This window comes from Mauremys mutica, chromosome 7, assembly GCF_020497125.1.
Source record: "Mauremys mutica isolate MM-2020 ecotype Southern chromosome 7, ASM2049712v1, whole genome shotgun sequence".
In the NCBI taxonomy this organism is placed as follows: Eukaryota; Metazoa; Chordata; order Testudines; family Geoemydidae; genus Mauremys; species Mauremys mutica.
The window spans coordinates 3,512,199-3,530,466 of record NC_059078.1 but is presented as its reverse complement, the minus strand read 5'-3'; the positions used below and the strand labels follow the sequence as shown (position 1 = coordinate 3,530,466).

The 18,268-nt window shown below is 41.6% G+C and overlaps 1 protein-coding gene across 8 annotated transcripts in view; it reads left to right on the top strand.

The window, feature by feature from the left end:
• Positions 1–18,268, top strand: part of FHIT (fragile histidine triad diadenosine triphosphatase) — a 1,025,256-nt gene that overhangs the window by 231,851 nt on the left and 775,137 nt on the right. The window contains exon 1 of one of the 8 annotated variants that reach the window (XM_045023389.1): positions 17,325–17,412. The exons of the other annotated variants lie outside the window; for them this stretch is intronic. The gene's annotated coding sequence lies outside the window, so the exon portion shown is untranslated. Of the gene's footprint in view, positions 1–17,324; positions 17,413–18,268 lie in introns of those variants that run through there. 8 annotated transcript variants of the gene reach the window in all.

Genomic DNA, 18,268 nt, shown 5'->3' with positions numbered 1-18,268 from the left:
TATCCTAATATCCCAGAGTTGTGTGTGCTGGCTTTTCCGGTGACACACAGGAGGTGCTGAATTCCTGAGGCCAGGGTGCATAGGACATTGTGGGTGTCTGAGGACAGCAGAAAGTCACGGAGAAGAACCCTGGAGACAGGTCATGGGAACAGCCTGGCAACCTCCTTCTTTGACAGCTACTGCTCCTAGCCACCTTGGCGGTTACAATTAACAGGCTGGGAATCACAGCTCTGTTGCACTAAAAGAGAATCATTTATTGTTCAAAGTGAGGTTATTGGGATACAAGTTGCCTTGTTTTACAACACTCACTGCATTAGTTCCGTACCTTTTAAACATATCATTAGCACCAGCCTTTATTAGGTTCACTGTCATAGTCAAATATGTAACCCGCAGATTGACTGGCTCCAAAGTGGTGCACTCAATAGCAGGTAAAAAAATAATGGAAAATGCAATGCCAGCTTGAGTCTCAAAAGTTAGAAATGTTAGTCTTCATATAGCTGAATGGGACAAAGTCTTCATATTTTTATGCAGCTTGTATCTTAGTTTTCTAACTAAATATATTTTTCTTGTAAGAGAAATAGGTTGAGTTAAAAATGTTCTATTAGCTCCTGTGTAGAAGCACCATAGAGCTATACTAAGTAGCTAGATTGTTTGTGACATTGCCAGAATAGTATTAGGCAGCTGAATTTTAAAATTGATTTTACTTAGGAAACGTCTCTTTGCTACAGTACATCACACAAATACTACCCAGCCAATAGGAGAAACTTTTCTTGTGCCATAACCACAATCACCTGGGGGATTTTACCTCCTCCTCCTGTTCGGTTGATGTCCTGCTCAGTATAGTTGCAGGATTCTTGCATTTTCATTCTATCTTTTCTTATGTGATCGTACCTCTGTTTCCTGTTTGTTGCCTTCGGCAAAGCCCCTTGTTTGAATGGTATCACTGGTGAAGTCTCCATAAAGAATTATAATTATAATTGCATACAAACATAAAACATATCTTAAAATACACACATGATAATAGTTGTACTACAAGGAAACCATGTTTAATGCATGCAAAATAGCTTGAATCAAGTGGACAGATAAAGAAGTTGCCCTAGATTTGCTGTTTGCCAATCTCTAACCAAAAAGGGGGAGCAGTATTCTCAAAATGCAAGTAGCATTGCTGTCCATTCCGTTCAAATAAGAGAAAGAGAGTCTAGTGGGAAAGGCTCATGGCCCCTTTATATAAGCAGCGCTCCCTTCAGCTGTGAAAGGTCTTTCAGCGGAGTATTTGACTCTTAAGAAAGCAAAAGAATCCTATCAGACATAAACGGCTTCCCCCCCCCCCCCACGAGCCAATTCACAGCAGCCAGATTATACATCTTATATTTGGAGCACTTCACCCACTATCAAATTGCAGCCACTTCTAGAGTGGAACATGGTAAAAATTATAGCTCCAGCAACTCTACGGTAACGTAGGGAAAAATAATGAAGAGAGAGTTTTCAGTTTAAATTTTATATCCTATCTCTCACTTTTTTTCTCTCTCTCTCTTCCCCCCCCCCGATGTTACCTCAGTAATAAAAGATGTATGTCCAATAGGCATTGAATATAGCACTTATAAATTTGCTGGACATGGTAAAATTTCTGTCTTAGCTGGAAATTATATTGGAGGAAGAGAAACCATGGAAAATTCCCGCATCAAATCCTCTGTGTCAGATTGAAATGTAGAATCTAAACTGTAACCTCTTAGTATCTGATGCAGAAATGACAAATGATAGAGTTCACTCCGGTGTATATAAGTGTAAGTCTCAAAAATGCATGAATCACTTATGTGTTTTTTGAAAATTGTATCCCATTTGTCTATAAAGAATGAATGCTGAGTTAGCTGTGGATAGAGTTAAAGCTCCACATTTGGGTGTGGAGGAATGTGGGGCGTGCATTGTGGTTGGCTCTGTCAGACATATAAGGAAGTTTGTTGTGAAAACGAGGAATCTGAGTGTGTTTGGATGGTGAGATACTTGGGAGCCAAGGGTTGTGAAAGAAATTTTGTGTAAGGGATATCACTTTAATATAATTTAGCTAAGCCTGAGCTCCTTTGTAAAGCACTTTGAGATCTATGGATGAAAAGTGCTATCTAAGAGTTAGGTGGTAATATTTAATTGGTGATTGTGTTAGTCAGGGCCGGCTCCAGAGCCCAGTGGGGCAAGCACCTGCCTGGGGCGGCCCTTTCCCGGGGGGGGCGGCAGGCTGGGCCGGCGGACCTGCCGCAGTCATGCCTGCGGGAGGTCCACTGGAGCCCTGGGAGCAGCGGACCTGCCGCAGGCATGACTGCGGAGGGGACGCTCGGCCGGCGGCTCCAGTGGACCTCCCGCAGGCATGACTGCGGCAGCTCAACCGGAGCCGCCGGACCTGCGAACCGCCCGCAGCTGCGGGAGGTCCAGCCGAGCCGTGCGACCAGCGGACCCTCTGCAGTCATGCCCGCGGGAGGTCCGCTGCTCCCGCGGCTCGGGGGCGCCTCCCGGGCATGACTGCTTGGGGCGGCCAAAAACCTAGAGCCGCCCCTGGTGTTAGTGGGATTTGGTTTTGAGCAACCTTATCTCCAGGCAAACAAACACTTTGGCTTGGGGTTACCATTCGCAGCAGTGCTATTGATTTTTGGTTTTATTTTTTCTAATCTAATTTGATTGTATTCAGGTTTTGAGCTTCTGCTGGGCTTGGAATAAGCCGGTATATCTCTAATTTTTGTAATACACATTGGAATTATATTTTTGCATACAGAATTGTTTGTGCCTTGGGCCATCATGTGAACACTAACTGGACAGGTAAGAGCACAGTGCTGTATGTTTGGTCCAGTATGAAAGTGTTAGCAATTTGGGATGGTGGGAAGTTAATTGCTAACCCAGAGTTAAGTTAATTAAATCCATAAGGATTCTCTCTTTAATGTTGCTTATTGCATACTTAAAATAGCACTTTATATCTTTAAGATTTCTTGGGGACAGATCTCTTTGGAAACTAACTGCAGATACTGGGCCAGGTTGTACCCAGGTGCTATGTGGTTTTGCAGGGAGCCAACACACAGCGCACTCAATCTGCCATCTTGTACATCTGTGCAGAAGAGTAATTCGTACTTTTCTCCCTTGAGATCTCTGTGTGTCCCAGAATACAAGACACCCACAAAGGAGCTGGAATGAGGTGAGCCAGTGCCAAGTGCACGGGGTAGAGTATGCTGCATTTTTCAGAGATGGTGCAGCCACAGCTGCACTGCTCTTGTGTCCTATGGAGCTCCAAAAGGAACTTTGCCCCAGTGTGTAGCTGCTGTGTGTAAATGACATGACTGAGATTGTAGCAGATCTTCAATCTTTGACACAGCCTGATCCAAAGCCCTTTGAAACTGATGGGAGTCTTTCCATTAACTTCAGTGAGCTTTGCATCAAGCCAATAGTATTGACCTCACTCTGACTGGACCTGATTCTGAAGTACTTGGGCTATATCTGCCACTCGTTTTTTTTCTTCAGTGATTTTATGAACAGGCTCAATTTGGCCAGTTGTGTGTGGGCTGTAGTTAAATTCAGAGGGTGAGTAATCCTGATTGTCTGTGAAAGAATTGCAGCAATCAGACTTTTACAGTAAAGTATCCTTTTTAATTGCAGGAAAATGTAGTTTGATACATTCAGTCCAAACAGATTGGGCATTCTTTTAATTAGTGATGAGGGTTTGTTAGCTTGTAAGCAGCAGTTAACAATATGGAGAGAAATTGTTTAGAATCAGCTGGCAGAATCACCTATGCACAGGCTCCAGCTATCTTAGCTTGGACAGCCCGGTTAAACTGTGCTGTGGCACATACTCAGCCCCCACACGGAGAAGGCTGCTGGCTCTCTCTGTGGAAGGAACATGCCGTCTCAAGAAGAAGGCACAGTAGGATAACACAAAGCTGCAAAGAAAACACAGGTCTCCCCTAAGGCAACAACTTTCACTTTTATGTAACAGTCATTAAATATTCTTCTGACACAAGGTAACTTGCCAAACTTAAAAGTTCCTTCTGTGTGCACAGAGTGTGGGGAGGTCACATGAAAGGTATTGAATGATGTTTATGCCTTTTTCTTCCTCAGTAAAGATTCTTTGTGAGGAACAGTTCCATTTACCCTCTTTGTGACTCATTTCTTTCTCCCTTTCCTTTGGTGGTTCTTTGTAGAACTAAAGTGGGGGAAGGGGGGGTCATCAATACATTTTTTTTTTCTTCAGTGGGAATAGAAAAGTTGCGATCTAAAGATTTTCTCATGCTCTAACAGGCCTTGACTTAGAAAGAGAGAACCTGAAGTGTAGGAGATTTTACCAGCGACTGCGTGGCAAACAACAAATATTTATTGTGCCAGAAGTAAGGTTTGACAAATTTTTGCCTGCAATGGCAAAAAATGCCCAGACTTTTGTTAATGATCAGTTCTTGATAGGTTACGATCTGTATGTAAAAGGCCCTGTTTTGGGATCTTGCTGTGGTCCTTAAAAATCTTTCACCAATCATCCATTTGAAGCCCTCACAATGAGAATTCCTCCTACATAGATTCTCTCCTTCTTTCCATAATTTCAACAAAGAAAATTGGAGTCACAGGCTGTAGTGATAAATACATTATATTTAAAGACGATTAAGAAGGCAATACTTCTGAGAGTAGATTTATTTGTATTACCTAAAGAGAGATTCAGTTCCATATGTATTTCAAAATTAGACTCTCCTCAAAGCTCCATCAGTAAGACTCTGATGAATTGCCTCATTTGGGGGATGAAAGAAGAATACCTAAGTGATACTTCAAAAGGACGGAAGATGTTAAAATCTTGGTAATGGACTTTAAATTGTGTACCAACAAACTGCACTAAATATGCACGTTTCTCAGCAGGCTTTTGTGAGACAGCTAGTTGGCTGAATTAAATTAAGAAACTTTCAGTACTACAAGATATTTTTATGCTGGTTTTTTTTGTTTGTTTTTTGGCATATTCTGCAAGAGACTGAGCAGGACACTATTTAAACTTAATTTGTGTGGCTGCTTCTTGAGCTTCCTAAAAATTTAGCAAATGATTATAGGCTATTTCTTCTATAAAACTCTCATTCTCTGCCTCTAGTATACTAAAGATACCACTCCCTTCCTCTCAGTCTAGGGATCTAGGATGCTGTTTCTTAATCTCATCCTACTAGGGGAACTTGCCTAAACAAGGATGATGGGGGCTCCAGTAATGACTAGGCACTGGTCTTCCCTCAGAGATTCCCATTATAAGACTGAAACAGGTCAATGCTGGAGCCTAAAAAATAGGACAATGTATTTATAGACACTGTAACTATTTCTGCCATCAGTAACCATAGTATCCTGATGATATTTTAAATGTGCATGGGAGCAATGATTATCCAAAACAGGGAAAACGGGAATATTCAAGAAGACTTAGATACAGCTTTGAATTTTAATGCACTGGTTTCATGTATATGATACGATTATTGGTTGAGAATTTTGCTTTCTGTGAAATAGACAGAAATAATTTTGACTGTGCCTTTTGGCTACAGATACCTTGAAATCCTATTTGGCAAATTGATTCTGATGCTTTGGGTGAAGGAGTGTGAGTGATTGTAGGTTAAGGGTTTGGCTGAATTCCATTCTCAGGCTGTGGGCTAAGCATCTTTATCATCCTTTTAAGAAATTACAGCCCCTTTCCCAAAGAAACTAAATAGTAAATCCAGTCCTGATTTGATTTGAAAAGAGTTCATATATCATTAGATAAAGGAAACAACAGTTGTTAGGGAGGGGATTCCCTTAGGGAGTTGGCCAGCCATGGGATGCTTTTGTTTGTAAACCAGAATATGGATTTTTTTTTCAGATGGAGAAAATATACAAAGTAACGAGCGCACCAGGACAGTACAATATGTAGTCATAATGGCATAAGCAATAGAAATTCAAGGAGCAGTAAAATACACTTGATATTGACAAGATTGTCTTCTCTCAAGAGAGAATCACAATTCGACAGATGATCTGAGTGAAAGGTTTAATAATAATGGTATTTTACACTTGTGTTAAACTATTCATCTGGGAATCTCCAAGTACCTGACAAATGGGGCATTGCTTCCGTTTTATAGATGGGGGAAACTGTGGGCTTAGCTACACTTAAGTTTTGTCACTTCAACTATGCCAACATAGTTGAAGTGACAATCCCCTTCTAGTGTGGACACAGTTGTACCAGTATAAAGGTGACCAATAGCAATATAGCTTACTCCAATATAAAGCACCTTTTTTCCAGTATAGCTGGGTCTACACTAGGGCTTTTACTGGCATAACAATCAGTTTAAAAAAAACCTCACACCTCTAACCAACATACCTATGCTAGTAAAACTTTTATGAGTAGGCCAGCATAAGGCTAAAACACCAATAGGTGACTCGTCAAAGATTACACGGGGTCGCTGGAAGAATTGAGAACAAAACCCATTTCTCCTATGATGAGCCTCCCTTTTTAACTAGTCTTTACGAGCGTGTTGGTGCTTTTGGTTTAGTAGAGAAATAAAGGAGTTACTCGGAGAATCTTAAAGCCATATTCTGCAGTCTGGTAAACACATGCAACGCCATGGAAGTCAAGTCAGTGAGCCATATGCATGTAACTGAGAATGATACTTGGTCTAAAGTCCAAAATATGTGCAAGAATGCTAGGTAAAGGGCCCAGCTTAGTTACATTTAAGAAAGCATCTAATAGCTTTTGTTTTCTCTACAGTGAGACTTGTCAGTGTTCTTTGGAGGTCTAAGAAAGATTCACAATGTTCTATTAAGCTCCAGACGCTTGATTTTCTGTAACTCTTACTCAGTTTTGCTCTGTCTGTTCTCTAAGCCTATTTGTGGTTTTATCTCTGCCCTATTGTTCCTCTAATTGTGAATTTACTCCTAAAAGTATTTGCATTTCCCATGAACCATGATCCAATATATTTTCTCTTATTCTGAAGACCCTTCCTAGAGAGAGAGGTTTACATTCACTGCATGTTCTTGGGGTATGTTCTAGACTTTCTTTTCTAGCAATTGAAGGCCCCATAAAAGAGCGAATTCTATTTTCTGTAGTGTTCTTGGGCAGGGGACCTCTTGGGGCAGTTAAACCGTGAATAACAGGCTGGATTAGGTTCAGTGATCATAGGCCTTTAAATCACAAACCTTTCTATTTGTAAAAATCCCACTTACACAGCTGATGAAATATTTTTCATGAAAACAGTGATATGAAAAGTACTCAAGATGTTAAAACTGAGACACACACTAATAAAAGCACGGGAATTGTGAATGAAGGCTACCATGGTGCCTTTAAATCTCCCTATTGTGTTGTATTGCAATACATGAATTTATATATAGTTCAAATAAGCCTTCAGTAGTCTAGAGGGACTGATAGCAAAGGCAATGAGGACTGCCATAGATTTTGACAGCAAACTGTGAATGGCATAACATTTCTAGGAAATGAAATGTTACTTTTCTAAGTGAATAGGTATTTCTGTGCCGTCAGGGTAAAGGATTCTTGTCTCATCTCGGGTAACTTGTATTTCCCATGTGTGAGGAGTTTCTAAAGCTGACTTTCTAGATATGATCATCAAAACTTTCAACCAACGAATGTTGGTAAGGTAAAAGTGTAGCAAAGTATATGAGTTAAATCAGGATAGTTACGAACATCAGATGTCCAAACGATCCGAGTTCACCTGCTGTTTAGTCTGTGCAAGGTCATTACATGACTTATGAACCTGTGTACTTTACAACATCATAAAACACTTAATGCTATGTCATTCCAATGCCGTTTTGACTGTCAAGAATTTTGAGAAATAAGATTGTTGTACCAAAGATCATATACTTAACCCATGGGCATGGAACTTCCTAATGTTTTCACCGTTGTGCATATTCTAAAGGATAATTCTTTTTGTGCTGGCTCTCTAGGAGCTTCACTTCACTTATGCTGGTCTAAATAAGGAGTAATCAATGTAAGATCAGAAACACACTAAGGATCAGAGTATTCCCATTTATACCACTGTAAATCTGAAGTAACTTCATGTACTTTGTTTTTTTCACAGTAAAATTAATAAGGCATCAGCTTACTTATGCACATAGACATCTCTACTATGTTACTACAAATGCTGCCCAGAGGTGGTTAGCAGAATTCTGTAAAAAGTCAGATCTTTCTCTTTATGGCTGATAAATTGGTGTAGGTGAAAATTAATGGAAAATGGGACCTTCCACAGTTGAAGGCGATAAAACATTTTTTTCCCCCCAGTAATTTCAAGTTTGCAAGTATAACTTACAAGGGGGGAAAATAAGATGGACCAGCTGGTGGTGTTAAAACCATCACTGCAGTCAAAGGTCAGAGTTGAAGGGAGAGAAAAACAATCAGGTGACTCGTCAGTGGACATACAAAGCTATAGTCTGCCATTAAGTAGATGGTGGTTAGGAAACCGACATGAGACCATCATGCCTGTTTATCCACTGAATAGAATCGGCATTAACTCTGGAGTCAAATGGCTGCTTTCCTACCTTTCTGGCCATCTTGACAGATTTCAGTAACCAAACAAACCCAACAACAAATTCAAGAATAGTTTTGAGAATTGGGGTTGCCAGGCATCTGGTTTTTGACTGGAACGTGCGGTCGAAAAGGGACCCTGGCGTCTCTAGTCGGCACCACCACCTGGCTGTTAAGTCTGGTCAGTGGCGCAGGGGGGGCCTGGCGCTAAGGCAGGCTCCTTGCCTGCCCTGGCTCTGTGTGGGTCCCAGAAAGAGCCACTAGGTCCTTGTGGCCCGTGGGTGCATGGGTGGCCAGGGAGGCTCTGCATGCTGCCCTGCCCCCAATGCCGGCTCTGCAGTTCCCATTGGCCATGAACCTCCCGCACCCAAACTCCCTCCTGGAGTCTGCACTTCCCTGCCCTAGCCCTGAGCCCCCTCCTGTACCCCAAACGCCTCATCCATGGGCCCACCCCAGAGCCCACACTCCCAGCTGGAAATGCACCAGGGTGGTAGCGATGGAAGGCTTAACTGCCATTGGAACGTGAGTTAGAAAGGCCAAAAGCATCCATCTGAATGGGTGCCTGCCTGCAGTGTTGTTACCCCCAGCCCTTCCCAAAAACCCAGCCCCCCACACAATTAATGGACAATTATGATCTTCTCTCTTACAATAAATACATTTAAATAGAGCAAAGTCAGGGAATTTCCATCCCCTGCCTTCTCCCTCTGCACTTCTGCCTTTCATAGCCTGGTGTAACTGTTATCAGAGAGTTTCCCTTCTGTTCTGTTGAATTGAAAACTAGTCCGAACCTGTCAATCGATGGGGTAGAGCGGAGCTGCTCTCATGTCAGGCCTACCAGCTCTGTTCTGCCTCTGGACAGACTCCCACAGGTAGTCTCCAGAGTTCTCGTCTGTAAAGAGCATAAAGGAAATCTCTGTCCAAAACTGTGTGTGTGTATATATATATATATAAAATAATATACTGGCTGTTCTCCCCACTTCTGCTTGTATGCTTAACTGCTTACTTCAACAAGAAGATCTACATTTCCTCCTTGTCTGGAAGTGGTGCTTAATAGTATTGTTGCAATTTATGATAATTACAACTCTAACTACTGCATGAATTAACAAATTAGGAAATTCAAACTGTGTCTAGTGTATTCCATAGAATGCAGTTACTGCAGCCCAGCAGTTACTTTAACCTGCAGCATTTCTGTATTGTTTGCAATTTCTAGAAATATTGAAGTGTGCTACAGCTTCATCTAGTTCCCCCAGGAGACTGGCATTTCTGTCCCCTCCACTCTGCTTACCATATGATCTCTCTCTCCTCTTGCTGATCTTGGGAATGAACATGCCAAGAGTATGGAATGTTCTATTGCCAGCCTCAAGCTGGTCTTGGCCAAAGGTCATTCCCCCGCCCCCTCCACCCTTCAAGTTTACAAATTTTCTTTCCAAATTCAAATAGCAGCAAGAAAAAGACTCCGCCTCGGCTGCCAACAGGAAGTTGTCATGTATATCACACATCCTGGTAAGAGAATTGAGTCCATTTCAAAGATGGTGGTTTTGTGTCTTAATTTATATGGGCTCTGTTTCCTATATTTTACCGTTGCTAAATCAGTCTTGACCACATCCAGGTTCTTTGTTTTTTAAAATGATCTTCTTTATATAGTGTACACCATCATTAGGGGAAACTTACAGGAGATAAGCCTTATTCCAAACAATATTTTCAGTATGCTTTCTTTAATTCTTTCATCTAAAGACCGTTTAGATTGATCAGATACTTCGTGACACATTTTTGGTTTTTTTTGTTCTCATTTTATTGATGTTGATCTGCAACACAGGGGTGATTGCCAGTACATTCTTAAGTGTGATCCAGGTTTTGCTTAGACAAGAAGTCTGTCTGACAAATGAGTATAGTGAACAGTATAAATATCTGCTGGATTTCTGGGCAGAGAAGAAATCTTTTTTTCTGAAGAGTCCGAATAGTTAAATCCTGGTCTCAGTCACATCCCTCCACCCTCTGCAACAAGAATTGCCTGAGTGTAGCTGAGATCAGGCTTTTTGCCCTAACTCTCTTATGGCAGAGCTAAAAAAACCTGTCTTCTTTTGGGGCATGGAAGGGGGAACGTTTTTGTTATGGCCTGGATGTCCTGGTATACAGAACTTATTAAAATGGAAGTAAGGATTTAGAATCTGAGCTTGTGTACTGAGATAAGTGTCTACATGTATGAGAGGTTCCATGCACTTCCTAAATTCCACTTTTCTCCTCTGCATGCTTTCATATTGGAAAACACATTTCTAAAGCGTCATCATCTCCTACAGCAGTCTGAAGTGGCACTTGAGCAGTATGACACCAGAGGACATCATCAAATAGATTTCTGAAATAAATAAGTGTAAAGATTTCATTAGTTTGTATGTGATGCCAGTACAGTTGAAGCCATTGCATAGAATGCTTTCTGTGTGCAAATATTACCCTGGTCAGTGTATGGTGGTACTGCTTTCACTGCTGTACATAACCCCCTAATTATAGTAGATATTGTAAAAAATATATATTGACCTTCACACGAGTCCATAATACCTGATTTGTGCTGTGCATATTTGTCTTGTTCAATTTTTGTAATGAATGATACATAGAGCCTAAGCTATGGTTACCTTTTAAACTCTGTTTTCTTCTTTGTTTCATATACTTCTACAAAGACCAAAAATATTACAAATGTATATCAATAGCAGCCTGTTTAACAATGCATCCAGAAGCCTCTGTTTTAGGTTAGATTACGCTTATATTTTGTTGATGTTCTACACAACAAAGCAATAAAATGATAAAATCCCTGTCAGTTTATGAATTTATGTATAATCCACATAATGTAAACTGCAGGGTTATGTTCTCTCTCCTTCTATACATCATTATTTCAGTTTACTCTATTGAAGCATTAAAGCTGGTTAGCTCTTACATTTAAAATATGTATCGATTGCCTTCTTTATTGTTGCTAAATTATTTGTATTTGTATTTTTGTGTTCATCTTGGGTGATAAAATAACTAACTATACATAATTCATGCTCCTTTTAAAAATATTTTCTTTTTGAATTTGTGCTCATTCCTTATTCCTTAACTGGCAAACCCAGCGAAAGTTTTCATTGCACATAGCAACATTCTTTTTCTCCATTATATGCACATACTGGTGCGTACAACTTTTTCCTTGTGTGCTAATGATATTTAATTGTTGTCCCACCAGCGTGTTCATTCTAGAAAGAAAAGTTGATGATTGACTTGAATCAAATTAATAATGTCCTGAACCTGTAAGCTGTTCAGTGCCCCTAATACGGATGAAATTGGAACCTCCCAAGCCTTGCCTTACTTATGTGTGCGGATATGTCCCTTGTCACCATGAAATCCGAGCACCTCACAAACATTTAATGAACTTATCTCTCACATTTAAAACAGAGCGATTAAAGAACTTGCCCCCACAAAAAGTCTGCATAGCTGGGTAAGAAACCCAGATAATCAGAATCTCAGTCCAGTGATTGAATAGTAAAACCATGCTTGGTGAATTAGGTCCTAAAAGAACTGTTTAATGTGAAAACTTAACAGAACCAAGCTCTTCGTTTGTTTGTTGCTTGCAATTCTTTAGTTTCCAGGAAATTTCAAAGTCTGCAATTATCTCTAGAATAATCTGAATATTTTTTTTTTACACAGTGCCTAGAACAATTGACTTTTGGTCCCTGACTGGCTTTCCTAGGTGTTATGACAACACTACTACTACATCTCTACCCCGCTATAAGGTGGTCGTGGGGAGCCAAAAATCCCTACTGCACTATAGCTGAAACCCTGTTATATCAGGTAGGGTGGCAGGGCTCCGGCGGTGATTTAAAGAGCTCCAGGCTCCAGCCGCTGTGGGGAGCCCGGGCCCTTTAAATCACCAGCGAGCCCCGCTGCTGCAGCCCTGGGGTAGTGGCGGCAGGGTTCCAGCGGTGATTTAAAGGGCCCGGGGCTCCCTGCAGCAGCCGGAGCCCTGGACCCTTTAAAGCGCTGCCAGAGCCCCGCTGCTACTGTGCTATACGCGAACCTGTGTTACGTCGGGTCACGTTATAGCGAGGTAGAGGTGTACTACTATAATTAACAATAAAGTCTTTTGTCAGTTGTTGTCACCTGGAAGTGGGCATGTTGAGTACCCTCAGCATGGTGCCAGGTTTTAAATGACTGGAGCATGAAGAAGCCGTAATACACAAAGAACTTGGGAACTAAGTAGCCCAGAGGTGCTGCCCACTTTGCTGACTCCATGGTGGTTTTCATTGTTGACACCTGCTCCTAGATCAGCTGCCGTCCAAAACTTCCAAACCTCATCCACCCAAATTGGAGGGTCATTTCCTGCTCTCGGGGCAGAGGTGAGCTGGGGCGGGGAGCGGTTCCCTGTGTGATGCGCCCCCCCTTACTTGCTGCAGGCAGCCCTCTCTGTGCCTCCCCTGCCCCAGGTCCCTCCGCCTAAATGCCGCCGACAACCGGGGCGGCCGAAGATCCGGTTGTGGAAGATCCGGTCGCTGCCGAAGGACCCGAAATGCCGCCCCCCTAAATGCTAGTGCCCTAGGCGACCGCCTAGGTCGCCTAATGGGTTGCACCAGCCCTGGTGGTATTACTCAAACTCCTCCAGTACTTTTAGGGGCAAACTGGCTGGCAAACTCGGTTCAGCCCTTAGTTAGCAAATAGACATACAGAAGTGCACAGGCTTCCTGTACACACATTTTCTAAGCCAATCGTATTCCTAGATTTCCCCATTCAAAACCGTACACCAAGTCCTTTCTAAATCTTCCTTCCATGCCCTTTCAGGTGACTTACCCAGTGAAGAATATTACATCCAAATAGTGGGAGGACATGGGGAACCCACAAAAGCCTTGTTTCTCTTTTTATAATCCCCTCCTCCTTGCATAGTGGATTTCATTGTCCTGTGTTTATTCAGCCTGGATCTCCCTGTGCAACTTGATGAGGCAATGGGGGCTGTTGTGAATCATCCTTGGCAGCTGACTGTGATACCTTGGCAGTGATGTTTGGAGGTTGTATCTAATAGGGATGAGCAACTAAACTGTAGATTTTTTCTGAGCTTTTTTTGGCCTTGCAATCAAGCTGGATAGTTTGCAGGACTTTGTCCCCATATCTTGCAAGAACTTTAGACCTAAGTGCAGAGGATTAATGTCTTTCACATAGCCTTGAGTGGGTTAAAATGAGATGGGCCTCAGAGCCATCCAAGTTTTCTGTCTTCTCTCCTCCCTGTGGTCAGGCACTTTTAGTCTAGCGAGACTCTGACCTTCCACACACCCAGACAGCTTCATTCTAACAGACAATCATTTGTCTTTTCATGATGCCTCGGAGTGCTCTGCCTGGATCTAAGAATCCACTGATAATCTGCTCCTGCAATAACAATGACTTTTGTGTATATAGAGTGAGAGTTTGTTGCTAGTTCCCATTTGTGTGTTCATTTCCTGGAGGTTACTGGTCTCTTTTTAAACTCTCCTCTGTATGTAGCGACCCTGTGTGACTCCCATCTTCAGCACATTTGCACTGCACTGTCCCACATGCTGAGAGTTTTGTTTTTTGTTGTTGTTCTGGCACCTGGCTAGGGTGTTTCCACATAGAGGTGAACAGAATATTGTAAATCAGGTTCTGTAGAACTAACAGACGTTTTGCAGCATGAGCTTTCGTGGGTGAATGCTCTTGCATCCGACGAAGTGGGTATTCACCCACGAAAACTCATGCTGCAAAACGTCTGTTAGTCTATAAGGTGCCACAGGATTCTTTGCTGCTTTTACAGAATATTGTAAATCACTTGCCTTATAGGTGTAAATTGTTAGATTCAGTGATGCCATGTATTCAATTATAAATCCATCAGGTTAATAAAACCTACATCCATCAATTTAATAAAGCCTAAACTCTTTCTCAGAGATTTATCAGGCTGTCCCTTTGTAGGGTGCCAGTCTGATTTCTTCCCCTGCCCGCAAACTCAATAATAAGATGGTCCTGCATGTTTTTGTGGAGATAATTAACTACAGAGCAGACATAAATTATAAGTGCCGCATGGCAGTTAATTATATTTTTGGCAGCTGTTAATATTTCTGAGACTCTTTCCACACATTCCACATTTTATTTCCTGTGCAATTATTAGCAAACCTCCATATGCTTTGTTTAATTTTGGATTGTAGTGTCTTGTGTATGTGTATCTCAAAAATGTCTAATCCAAGGTAAAACTGCCATCGCCAGAATCTGATAATCAGAGACCTTGTTCTCAGTATCCTCTTGGCTTAAGGAACAGACTCAGTGATATCTAGATCACCTCCTGTTTGCTTGCATCTTGAACTAGTGTGGGAAAGAAATTCATGATCATCTTCTTGCTGCTTTGAAAACGGGGAATTTTACTAAACTTTCAAAAAATTACATGCAACCCATTTGGGGAAGCTGGCTGAGCTGTTAATAGATGAGACAGGTTTCCACTCATCCACTGTAAGTGTCCTTGGTTTTTGGCCTTGGAGGTAAAGAACATCAACAGCTGCAGTTGTTCCACAGTGAGCACTGAAAGAACTGCCACGCATTGCTGCTCAGGGCGGTCTTTCAGCAAAAAATGTTAAGTTTGTAAAGAATGTTTTGGTTAGAAGCACAAAGTGATGATCTGGCCCTTCAGGTAACAGGTTGCTTTCAGACTCTGTCTGATTTGAGCTTCTCTTTCCTATTCCTTCTGCACAATATCCCTTCTCCATTTCAATTTTGCACACTATGGATCAAATCCTAACTCTTGTTGAGAACAGGGGCAGGCCACTATGCAGAGAGGTCATGCATTATTCCACAGCAGTCAGATGGATTTGGGAGCTGGTCAGGAGAGAGGTGCGGTGTAGTCTGTGGGGCTACAGACTATGGATTTACTGGCCAAACTCCATTCAGAGGGAGCCTCTATGGCCTGGAAGATGCAGTCTCCATAGATGAAAGCCTTGCTTCCTGGAGGGGGAAGGGAGTGCTCAGGGTTCAGCACCTGGTGATGAAGTCCCACACTGATGCCTTATGCAAAGGCACGTTGCTCTTACTTTGTACCTGGGGAGGGGTGGAAGAGACAATGTAGTCCTAGGAGAAGGCCCACCCCAGATAATTATGGACCATAATTTTGTGTTTCCCCACCTCACTAAGCACTCATGACTCTCAGTATGTAATGGTTGTGATTTCAGTCAGGAAGGCACAGTGGCTTAAAGTTTTGGCCTGGACTTTGTGACTAACAGGACTTAAAGATTGCATTGGCTGGGGCTGTCTCAGCTTGCTTTTGAGACAATTGTCTTCTAATCAGAAAATAATTGTGATAAGTATTATTAATGCACAAATTGTTAAGCTGTGGAAGCCTTTTGTATCTCTGGATTTATGAATGGACCTAATTGTTCTGTGTTTGGCTATGTTTAGCTTGAGATATTCTCTGTCTAAAATATTTAATGTGTATATTGAAGTAATGGAAATATATGAAGCCCCTGGGCAGCATGTGCTATGTATCATGGGTTCTTTTGTAAATTTGTCTGTATTTCATGTCGTAGGGGTGACTAGGACACTTCTTAGTGCATCGGTTGCCCTACCTGCTCTCATAGAAGTGCTTAAAGTACCCCTGGTTTTGCAGTCCTGATGCACTGAGATCCCTTGATTACTCTAACTGGAGCTACAGGTTATGCCCAAAGACCAACTGCATCGGGAAAGAATCTTTAACTTTGGAATAGTCTGCAAGAACTAAGAAGTGACAAGGAATCTGGATTGTGGTAGAAGATCAGTACTGCCTAGTTACTATTGCACTAGGATTCTTCATGCCAATCAAGGCACAAAGCACACTTGTGTTCTTCAGGAAAAAAATCTTCAAAATCCTTTCAGATAAAAGAACTAGAACGGACGATTCTCAAAAGAGAGGCATGTGTTGAAACTGCTTTCTAGTACTAATAGAAGCTGCAGGTCTTAGATGTGAGAAGACTAAACACCTAAGTGAAGCATCAGCATTTATGAATGCTCATCTCCTGTAGCATCCAAGTGAAGAAGCAGTACAGTTTTTATCGAGTGACTTGAAAGATATTTGGATTTCGCAGTCCATGAACTGCACAGCAGGTTCCAGAGATTCAAGATAGGGCCCAGCGTTTTCTTCTACATAGTGCTACCTACTGGTCATAAATTGTGGAATCAAGTAGGACTGTAAGGGAGAAAAGACTCTTTCGTTTAAGCCTGTAATGGGAAAAAAACTAAAATATGGCAGAGGTTAGCCAAGAGTCTATCTCCTTGGTCCCTTCTCCTAGTTTTTTTCAATGCTTATCTAAACTTGCACTAATCGTGTAAGGTCTACTCTTCCCTGCAGTTATCCCTACACTTCATTTCCTTTCTGCCACTAAATACAATCAGTTCTGTAGTAGAGTTCCTTTCTGCACCCAGTTACATCCTTTCCCCCTTTCCTTTCTTTTGAATTTGATTTGATTGCCGTTTTGTCCCCAGTAGACCCAGCTCTAACTTGAACTCACATGATGGAGTCTCATCAGATATTGTGATATTTGCTGGGCTGACAGCTGCCTCTAAATTTCACAAGCATATGTAGATTCCCTTGGGTCAATGCCGAAAATGTATATTGAGTGTCTCTTGTTCCAAGGAATCACTAAAGTGTGAGATCTGAAGACGGAAGCTCTAGTCTAATAGAAAACCCACCATAAATTCTGCAAAATGGGGGAACTTTCTAGTGCAGAACATAGGTGAAGTTTTGTGGTGGTAAGTTGTGGGGTTTTTGTTTGGGCTTTTTGTTTGTAATCAAGACTTTCAATGATTTTGGAAAAATAGATAGCCCAAAATATACTGTGTTTCTCTTGTCTGTTGCCAGGTCAAATCCAACTGAGACGGGTAGTGACAGTTGACTATCTGCCGGCTCTATGACGTGTTTTGGTCTCAGCTCATTCTCTAGGGCACAGGTATCCATATAATAAAAATCACCATCACAATGTGCATGACCTGCCATCTGTTTGCAAATGGCAGAGGGACCCAGGATTGAATGGGCGCAGAGACCGCTCTGACTTTCCAAAGATGTTGCTTTTCAGGATAGGGTTTAGTTACACAGATGGGGGTAATGTGAGGATGCCTGTGCTGCGTTCTGTGCTGTACCTATTTGTGCTCAAGGATAACAGTCCAGTATTTTTCACAAGCCCTGTTTCTGTGTTGGGGCTGGGACAGTTTCTGAACCCATTCATCTATAAGCCTAGCTTTGATAATTAACAAAATGGCAATAATTAGGGAGGAGGGAACTGGGGGTATGTAGCTTGATGGCTTTCCCTGTTGTGAAAATCCTTTAAAGGAAACTTCAAATAGTTTTTGAATGTTTAAAAATTTCATCAGCTATTTTAATAAGTCAGTGGTGTAGAAGCTTTGGGGAATCTTTTGCAGCATTGGTGTCCATTTCCTGTAATGGTATAAAATGAAGTAAACTTAATGCTAATTCCCAAGTTAAGTGTTTGCAATCAAGGAGAAACAATTCTGATGTGACCCCCTTGAAGATGTGGATTTTTCATTCTGCATTTTTGACAGTTGTTTCAGTATTTATTCCTCTGTTTGTGGCTTTTTTTAACTGCAGATGAGATTAATATGGACTTTGAGAAATAATGCTGATTATTTAAAGAATCGTGCATGATAAAATATCTCTTTCTGGGAATTTGTGTTCCAGTAGATTAGCATTATTGATCATTCTCTCCTCACATACTCTACAGATGATTTTAGAAATCTCAAACTATTATTCTCTCTTGTCTAATATAATTACCAGTACAAGGAATAATC